At 42.6% G+C, this 10316-nt stretch overlaps 1 long non-coding RNA gene across 2 annotated transcripts in view; it reads right to left on the bottom strand.

The window, feature by feature from the left end:
- The window catches only part of LOC109928218, a 21281-nt gene extending 12274 nt beyond the window's left edge, over nt 1-9007 (bottom strand). For both annotated transcript variants that reach the window (XR_007264001.1, XR_007264000.1), the window contains exons 1-3: nt 8908-9007; nt 7097-7176; nt 4295-4365 (exon numbers count right to left, since the gene is read on the bottom strand). This is a non-coding gene — a long non-coding RNA (uncharacterized LOC109928218). The remainder of the gene's footprint in view (nt 1-4294; nt 4366-7096; nt 7177-8907) is intronic.
- Between the last annotated feature and the right edge of the window lie 1309 nt (nt 9008-10316).

Here is a 10316-nt window from a genome sequence, read left to right as displayed (position 1 = left end):
AGACCTGCTGAGCTTCCAGCAACTTCTGTTTTTGTTACTGATTTACAGCATCCGCAGTTCTTTCAGTTTTAACGTTCTGACGACCTGGATTCAAACCCCGCCACGGCAGATGGTGGAATTTGAATTCAATAAGAAAAGAAATCTGGAATTAAGAATCTACTGATGGCAATGAAATAATTGTCAATTGTTGGAAAATCCCATCTGGATCACTAATGTCCTTCAGGGAGGGAAATCTGCCATCCTCACCTGGTCTGGCCTACATGTGACTCCAGATAATAATGTGGTTGACTGTCGGTTGCCCTCTGAAATGACCTAGCAAGTCATTCAGTTGTACCAATCGCTACAAGTCTCAAAGAAATTAAACTGGACAGATCACCTGTGATCGACCTCATCACCAGAAAAGACAACAGCAGAAACAGCCCTGCAAAGTCTTCCTCACTAACATCTGGGGACTACTGCCAAAATTGGGAGAGCTGCCTCACAGACTAATCAAGTAACAGCCTGACATTGTCATACTCACAGAATCGTACCTTACAGACCATGTCCGAGACACACGATCACCATCCCTGGATATGTCCTGTCTCAATGGCAAGGACAGACCCAGCAGAGGTGGTGGCACAGTGGTATACAGTCGGGAGGGAGTTCCTCTGGGAATCCTCAATATTTACTATGGACTCCATGAAGTCTCATGGCTTCAGGTTAAACATGGACAAGGAAACCTCCTGCAGATTACTACATACCATCCTCCCTCAGCTGACAATTTGGTACTCCTCTATGTTGAACAACATTTAAAGGAAGCATTGAGGATGGCAAGGGCACAAAATGTACTCTGGGTGGGGGATTTCTATGTCCATCATCAAGAGTGGCTCAGCAGCAGTATGACAGATCGAGCTGGTCAGGTGCTAATGGATGCAGCTGCTAGACTGGGTCTGCGGCAGGTGGTGAGGGAACCAACAAGAGGGAAAAACACACTTGAACCTCATGCTCACCAATCTGCCAGCCGCAGATGCATCTGTCCATGATAGTATCAGTAAGAGAGACCACCGCACAGTCTATGTGGAGATCAGTCCTGCCTTCACATTGAGAATAACCTTCATTGTGTTGTATGGCACTATCACTGTGCTAAATGGGACAGACTTTGAACAGATCTGGCAACTCAAAACTGGGCATCCATGAGGCACTGTGGGCCATCAACAGCAGCAGAATTGTACTCCAGCACAATCTGTAACCTCATGGCCCGGCATATCCGCCGCTCAACCATTACCATCAAGCCAGGGGATCAACCCTGGTTCACTGGAGAGTGCAGGAGGGTGTGTCAGGAGCAGCACCTGGCATACCTGAAGATGAGGTATCAACCTGGTGAAGCCACCAGACAGGACTACTTGCATGCCAAACAGCAAAAGCAGCAAGTGATAGACAGAGCTAAGCGATCCCATAATCAATGGATCAGATCTAAGCTCTGCAGTTCTGCACATCCAGTTGTGAATGGTGGTGGACAATTAAACAACTCACTGAAAAAGGAGGCTCCACAAATATCCCCACCGTCAATGATGGAAAAGCCTGGCATATCAGTGCAAAAGATAAGGCTGAAGCTTTCTCAGCAATCTTCAGCCAGAAGTGCCAGCTGGATGATCCATCTTGACCTCCTCCAACAGTCCCCAGCATTACAGATACCAGTCTTCAGCCAATTCAATTCACTCCATGTGATATCAAGAAACAGTTGGAGACATTGGATACTGCAAGTGCTACGGGCCCTGACAACATGTCAGCAATAGTACTGAAGACTTGTGCTCCAGAACTTGCTGCTCCCCTAGCCAAGCTATTCCAGTACAGTTACAATGCTAGTATCTATCGGATAATGTGGAAAATTGATCAAGTATGTACTGTACATAAAAAGTAGGACAAATCCAATCTGGCAAATTATCACCCCATTAGTCTGCTATCGATCATCAGTAAAGCGATGGAAAGTGTCATCAACAGTGCTATCAAGCAGCATTTGCTCAGCAATAATCTGCTCAGTGATGCCTAGTTTGGATTCCGCCAGGGCCACTCAGCTCCTGACCTAATTTCAGCCTTGGTACAAACACGGACAAAAGAGCTGAATTCCAGAGGTGAGGTGAGAGTGATAGCCCTTTACATCAAGGCTGCATTCGACCGATTGTGGCATCAAGGAGCCCTAGCAAAACTGGAATCAATAAGTATTAGGGGGCAAATTCTCCAGTGGTTGGAGTCATACCTGACACATAGGAACATGGTCATTGTTATTGGAGGTCAGTCATCTCAGCTCCAGGACATCTCTGCAGGAGTTCCTCAGGGTAGTGTCTCAGGCTCACAAATCTTCAGCTGCTTCATCAATGACCTTCCCTCCATCCTAAAGTCAGATGTGGGGATGTTCATCGATGATTGCACAATGTTCAGCACCATTCAGGACTCCTCAGATACTAAAGCAGTCCATGTTCAAATGCAACAAGATCTGGATAACATCCAGGCTTGAGCTAACAAGTGGCAAATAATATTCACGCCACACAAATGCCAGACTATGACCATCACCAATAAGAGACAATCTAACCAGTGCCCCTGGGCATTCAACAGTGTTACCATCACTGAATCACCCACTATCAACATCCTGGGGTTATTGACCAGAAACTAAACAGGACTCACCACATAAACACAACGGCTATAAGAGCAGGTCTGAAGCTAGCTGCAATGAGTAACTCACCTCCTGACTCCTCAAAGCCTGTTCACCATCTACAAGGTACAAGTTAGGAATGTGATGGAATACTCCCCATTTGCCCCATGTGCAGGCCCAACAACACTCAAGAAGCTTTACAGCATCCAGGACAAAGCAGACCACTTGATTGGCACTACATCCACAAGCATCCACTCCCTCCACCACTGATAGTCAATTGCAGCAGTGTGTACAATCCACAAGATGCACTGCAGAAATTCACCAAAGATCCTCAGACAGCACCTTCGAAATCCAACACAACTTCCATCCAGAAGAACAAGGACAGCACGAATATGGGAACTCCACCACCTTCAAGTTCCCCTCCAAGCCACACACCACACTGACTTGGAAATATACTGCCATTCCTTCAATGTCGCTGGGTCAAAATCCCGGAATTCCCTCCCTAATGGCATTGTGGGTCAACCCACAGCAGGTGGACTGTGCAAGAAGGCAGCTCACCACCACCTTCACAAGAGCAACTAGGGACAGGCAACAAATGCTGGCCAGCCAACGACACCCACAACCTATAAATGAATAATGGAAAATAAATGTGACTCCAGATCTGTAGCAATGTGGTGGATTCTTAACTGCCCTTTGGGCAATAATGGATGGGCAATAAATGTCGGCCTAGCCAGTAAAGTTCTCATCCCATGAATGAATAATAAAAAAGTACACCAAACAAACAACAATTTGGTTAAATCTTAACTGTCCCTGAAATGGCCTGGCAAGCCACTCAGGAGTGTAAAACCTCTCTGATATAATATAATTCCTGGTTGGGCTGAAGCTTATTCAGCTACTTCATTGCATACCACCAGCAAAATGCAACCCCAGGTTCTAGTGCCTGCCAAAGCAGTAAACTCCCCTGACCCCAACCCTCCAACCTCCACCATCAGCCTCAGCAACAGAGCCCTTAGTGCCTCCGAAAATTCCCAGGAATGTTGATTCAATATGCCATCCAAAGATATTGGCTCCATCATCTTTCCCTCAGAATTTCACCAAGGTCAGTTCAGATTATGCATTTAAACCCTGGTGTAGGGCTGAAGTACACAACCTTCTGAGATGACTGCAATAATAACAGCCCCAACGACAAATCATCAGATAATGAAAAATGACCTAACCAAGGCAGCAATCAATTGGGAAATACAGTATAGTTCAAAATGTGGAGATAAATAGACTGATGATGTTGTATGTCCCAAGTGTAAAATAAATACAAGTCAACTGAAATACCTCAACAGCTACTCAACTGAGTCCAGATTGGGTTTAAAACTTGGATTTTTGCACCCCTTATGACTCTATCTCATACTATAAGGAACATTGCTAGACCAAGCCTTTAGGGGACTCTACTTGTTTACAAGGGAAATATTATCAATGCACCAGAGGTTTTGTTATATTACAGACCACAGTAAAGATCAAACTAATATCCAAAGTATGCACAAGTGTCAATCATTGATACACACCAATACAGATAGAGAAATATTCCATAGATCTCAAATGATAGCTGTTTAACATGGAAATATACTCACAAAAATGCATATATGTAAGTAGATTCACATACACTCTGCCCACCTGACGTGGAAGTTTGAAGACTGTTTGCTGCAGGTGATCTTAGTGACTCTGGAAGGTTCCACAACTGCTTCCTGGAATTTCATAGCAAAGTAGCAATGAGATTGAATTCACGCAAATTTTCTTTAGTTTGGATATTTCACATATGTACATTTGTGTTGGCCAGTGTCTTCAGGACATATATTGCTATTTGCTTTGTGATGTTAGCTCTCCACCTTGTTGGACACTTTTATGTGCACATGTGCACAAATGTTGCACATTTTATATGAAATAGAAAGCTTCTCAACAATGATACCAACTTCCTTTTACATATATTTATGACAGAAAAGCACAATAAGATTCTTCGCAGAAGTATAATCAGACAAAAAATTAACACTGAATCAATGAAGCAGACATTTAGGGATTGATCAAACATTTGGTTAAACAAGGTTTTGAGAACAGCCTTATTGTGCTCACCATAAGCCTTTGTATACACAAATATATCATCACCTATCTCATCAAAAAAACTCATCACCAATTAAAACATTTCATAGCAGCTAGTAGAAGAAATGGAGAATCGATTATTAGTTAAATTTGTCCAAATCTTTGAAAAGGAAGCCGGTTATTAATGGAACTTCTGACTGGAAAAGGAATCTGGGTATGGAAGTAATCTTTGAGTAATGAAGGGCCTATCCTTGGGACTCTAGTGAAAAAGGTAGATTTATCCAGATTTAAAGACATTTCAGGGTGGGTAGTTTATTTTTTCCAAAGGAGCTGAGGGAAATGTTCTTTACAAATATACGTTGGAAATGCTATCATGCATGGAAGAATTTGCATCAAGCACAGACGAAACCTAAAATTACGTTTAGATATAACCGGAAATATTGAATTTAAATCTAAAGAAAACTTGATTAGTCTGGAACGTAAGACAATCTGAAATACTGAACCAGTTCTCGAAGTACCAAAATGACGAAATTAGTGAAAGCATAACTGATAATATGTTGGAATTCCTGGAGCAGGACGCTATCTTTCTCCTCATCTGACATTTCTGAAACTCCTTCATCCGATAGTTTATCCATTAAGAATTGCTGAATTTGTGACTGATGCACGAGATACCATGGTGTCTGTATCTGAACACCGTCTTTTGGAAATTAAGGAGATACTGTTGTTATTTCTGATGAAGGGTCTAGGCCTGAAACGTCAGCCTTCCTGCTCCTATGATGCTGCTTGGCCTGCTGCGTTCATCCAGCTCTACACCTTGTTATCTCAGATTTTCCAGCATCTGCAGTTCCTACTATCTCTAATACCGGACAAGTCAGGTTCCAAAGTGAAACCTGGCACTCTGATGCTGCTTGGCTTGCTGTGTTGATCCAGCTGTACACCTTGTTATCTTTGATAAATCATAAGTTTAGTTTTTGTAGTTGGATACTGTAATCACCGAACACATACAAAAGAACATAAGCTTATTTTACAAAAGAAAAAAAAGAAACAAACAGAACTATGTATATATAAGACAGTTTAGAAAGTTCTTAACTTAAACAGAAAAATAAAGTTTCAATATTTTTTCCTCACAATATCCTTTAAAAATACTCAAGCAAAATATTGCTCCTATCTTTATCCTTTAACTTCTTATTTAATTGGCTGTTTTGAGTTTGGATAGTCTAGAGACTTCACTACAGTTCTGAGGGCCCAGGTGTCTATTCAATTCTGATGGCTTAGAGACTCCTTTCCAGCTATGATGCCTTGAACCTACAATTCTCACAACTTAAACTGCTGAAACAGCTTTAAAACTTCAAAAACTAATTTTCTTTCTACTTGGATGAAATTGTTCTTCTGCCCTGAAATCTGATTCTGAACTGAACTTCAAAAAGAAATGGCCCCTGGTCTGTTTTCTTGGTATATCATAAAAGTTCAACTTTGTAAATTCTTCATCAATTACCTTCACAGACATCCTACCAGCTACTTAAACTAAATGACACCTTGGAAATTATGTTCTTAATCCCTTTTCCAAATTACTTTCTGATTTCTTAGAAACTATCTTCACAGTACTGAAACCACACATCTATTCTACCACTACTTTAAAATCCAAATTCCCAAATTGCAATAATACATTATACACTTTTATCGGTCCCAAATCATTTCACTTAAGATCTTTTCCACTCTTTCAATTCAGAACTAGGGAGAAATATATCTTCAATGAAAACAAGCTAATAAGCACTTTAGCCAGAAGTGACAAGTGAATGATTCATCTTGGCTTCTTCCTAAGGTCCCAGCATTTGAGATGTCAGACTTCAGCCAATTCTATTTACTCCACATTCCCCTGACCAAGCTGCTCCAGTACAACACTGACATTAGAACCTATCTGGCAATGTGGACAGTTGCCCAGCTGCATTCTGTCTACAAAACGAAGGTCAAATCCAACCCGAGAATATACCACCCCATCAGTCTCCTTTCATCAGCAAACTGATGGAAAGGAGCTCTGATATGGTGTCAAACAGCAAGTGACCTGCTCATTAACACAGTCTGGGTTCTGCCAGGGCTACTCAATTCCTGACCTCATTACAGTTTTGGTCCAAATATGGACGTAAGAGCTGAACTTGAGAGATAAAGTGAGAGTGGCTGCTCTTGACATCAGCATTTAACTGAATATGCCATCAAGGAGCCTGAGCAGACTGGAGCCAATGGGAATCGGGGAAAGCTCTCTGATGGTTGGAGTCATACTTAGAAAAAAGTAAGATGGTTGCAGTTGTATTTTGCACTAAATATCTGCCTTCTCTTTCACAAATGTAAGATCTACAATCCTCTATTGTAGTCAGCCACACTCACTCGTGCATTTCCTGCAATTGGGCAAGCTGGAGATTGTGCTCCTCTATCAATAGCTGCACTTCTTCCTCAGGAACCAACCCCTGAAAATAGGAAGGAAAATATCATAGATTAACTTCATACTGCTACATGTTAAACTAAAACAGTGAGGAGGGAGGAGGTACAGGGACAAGTGATACATCTTCTGAGACTGTTGGTCATGGCAGAGGATGATCCTCTGAATTCATAGGCTTTCAGGTGGAAGAGAGAGGACAAAGGTGGACACTATTATCATGCTGGAAGGGAGGGGAAAGGGTGAGGGCAGAATTATGGGAAATAGGTCACAAAAAACTGAGGGCCCTGTTAGCCAAGGTGGGGATGAATTCTACTTGAGGAAAAATAAATACATATCGGAAACATCTGTTACACATTTATTCCAGTGATGCAACATTCCACCACCAAAAATATCTTCACTCCCAAGGGCACCTTTCCATGCAATTGTAGAAGGTGGAACACTTGCCCTTTTATCTCCTCCCTCCTCGCTGATCAAGGTTTCAAATTCATCTTTTAGGTGAAACAGCAACTTACATGCACCTCTTTCAACGTGGAATCATAGAAATATAGAATCCCTACAGTGTGGAAGCCAGCCATTCAGCCCATTGAGTCCACATCAACCCTCCAGAGAGCATACCACCCAGACCCACCACCCCCTACACTATTCCTGTTGTCCTGCATTTCCCATGGCTAATCTACCTAGCCTGCACTTCCCTGGACAAAATGGACAATTTAGTATGGCCAATCTACCTAATCTGCACATCACTGGACTGTGGGAGGAAACTGGAGCACTTGGAGGAAATCCATGCAGACATGGTGAGAATGTGCAAACTTCACAGATAGTCACCTGAGGCTGGAATCGAATCTGGGTCCCTGGCACTGTGAGGCAGCAGTGATAATAACCACTGAACCACTGTGCCGCCCCATACAGTCTACAGTAATGAGACAAAATACAGACTAGTTGACCACTTTGCACAACATGTCTGCACTGTCCTCAAGCATGACACAGATCTTCCCATCTCTTGCCATTTCAATACACCAGTTTATTGTCATTCTGTCCTGGGCCTTCCACAGTGTTTCAGTGAAGTCGAACACAGGCTCCAGTAACAGCACCTCAATTTCCATTTAGATATTTTACAGCATTCGGTACTAAAGACTCAGTTCAACAAATTTAGATAAAATTCTGCCCCTGTTTTCATAATATCCCCCATATCTCTCTCCCTATGTATCTTGTTTATATGGTTTTATTGTCAGCAGAGCAGACCATTTTTTTCTGCTATTAAGACCTACCATTCACCTTTATTTCATTAACACTCCATTTACCTTTTGTTCAGGGGCACTTCTACCATCTGTTCTGCTTACTCCTCTCCCCTTTCTCCACTGCATAAAACCCAACACCACTTTCTCAGGCCTTTAGTCCCGAAGAAGAGTCATAACAGACTCAAAACTTTACTGTTTCTCTTTCCACAGATAGGACAAGACTGGCTGTGTTTCTCCAGAACTTTCTGTTTTGATTTCAGATTTCCAGTATCTGCAGTACTTTGCTTTTACTGGAGTAAACAGAGGTTGGAATCTAATTGAGGACACAGGTAGTTTATATAATGATAAAAATATACAGTAAGAAACTGGGTCTTGGCTCAGATGCATGACAGTCAAGACCAGTCTAATTCATAGCGAATAACTGTACTTGTCAATAGACATCACTGAACAGCCACAGATAGAAGTCTCTATTATCTTATTTATAAACATTCTCTTTCTGTCCAGCTTTGTATTTCACTTACAGATATTTCATTAGAAGAGGATACCCGGGACATTGCAGAAGTGCAGCATTCTCTAATCTCAGGTTTTTTGAGACAATTTTCAAGCTCAATTCAATTATTTTCCTTCAAGTCTATCCCTGTGAAAGAATCACAGCGCAAAGAGTTACATGGAAGTGAGAGTTTTGAATTCAAAATTGTCACCAGCCTGAGGAGGCTCCATATTTGGGCAAATATCTAGTCTTTCCTCTTAGCCATGTGATTGAATTTAGGATCTTGGTACGTGAAACACATGGGTGCAACGGAGCTCTGTCAGACTGCACCAGTATTTGTCTACTTCACATTGAGCTGCTAATTCAAAATCATCCTTTTGATTTACAGGAGCTTTCATGCATTTTAAAACCATTTTAAAATAAGAGCCATGAATCAGAAAATGCCAAACACCAATGAAAATTTTGTTTGTTTTCACTTCTTCACTTATTTCTCATTGAGGTGCTAGTTTCTTGTTGAGATTAGCTCCGTGGATGCTAACCTGTTACACCAAAACTGCCAAATGAATGTCAACACAATGTTCATGGGGAGGTTATCAAGATCCTCAACTCACCGAATGCGTACAGCACTTCCAGCACGCAAAAGCAACTGGGGGCAGGAACATCTGCTGCAGATTACAAAACCCTCTCTAAGGTAACCGTCAATTGGGTCAGGCCTGCTCTGGAATCGGTGATTCACCCCACCCTAACCTGTGCTGTACCAGGCAGGACGATCTCCGAGAGCCTCACCCTCCTCAGGGATATGATCGTCTACATGCAGAACATGGGGTGAATGTTTGCCTCGTCAGCCAGGAGAAGGCTTTTGACAGAATATCACACAGCTACTTGTGGGACGTGCTCTCCAAAATGGGTTTTGGGGAGGGAATCTGTAATTGGATCTGACTGCTGTACACGAACATCATTCGTGCAGTCTCAATTAATAGGTGGGAATCAGAAAACGTCCCAATCAGATCTGGAGTCAGGCAGGGCTTCCCACTCTCTCCTGCTTTGTTTGTGTATTGTGTAGAGCCTTTTGCCAAGTCCATCAGGAAGGATGCGAGCCTGAGGGGGGTGACTATTCCAGGCATCACAGGCCTGCAGGTCAAAGCCTCCCTATATATGGATGAAATTGCCATTTTCTGCTCGGATCCACTGTCAGTGCGGAGACCCGTGAGCATCTGCGATCAGCTTGAACTGGCCTCAGGAGCCAAGTTAAATCGAGGCAAGAGTGAAGCCATTTTCTTTGGGAACTGGACTGACTGATCCTTTATCCCCTTCACTGTCAGGGCAGGTTACCTGAAGAAGCTGGGAATAAGGTTCAGAGTGGCCGGGGCATACACAAAAACTTGGGAGGAGTGTATCATTAAGGTGAGGCAGAAACTGGGCTTTTGGGAGCACTGCTCC

The sequence above is a fragment of the Rhincodon typus genome, chromosome 17 (genome assembly GCF_021869965.1).
Source record: "Rhincodon typus isolate 14 chromosome 17, sRhiTyp1.1, whole genome shotgun sequence".
Classification (NCBI taxonomy): Eukaryota; Metazoa; Chordata; class Chondrichthyes; order Orectolobiformes; family Rhincodontidae; genus Rhincodon; species Rhincodon typus.
Note: the sequence above shows the minus strand (reverse complement) of the source record. Positions and strands in the feature narration are given on the sequence as shown.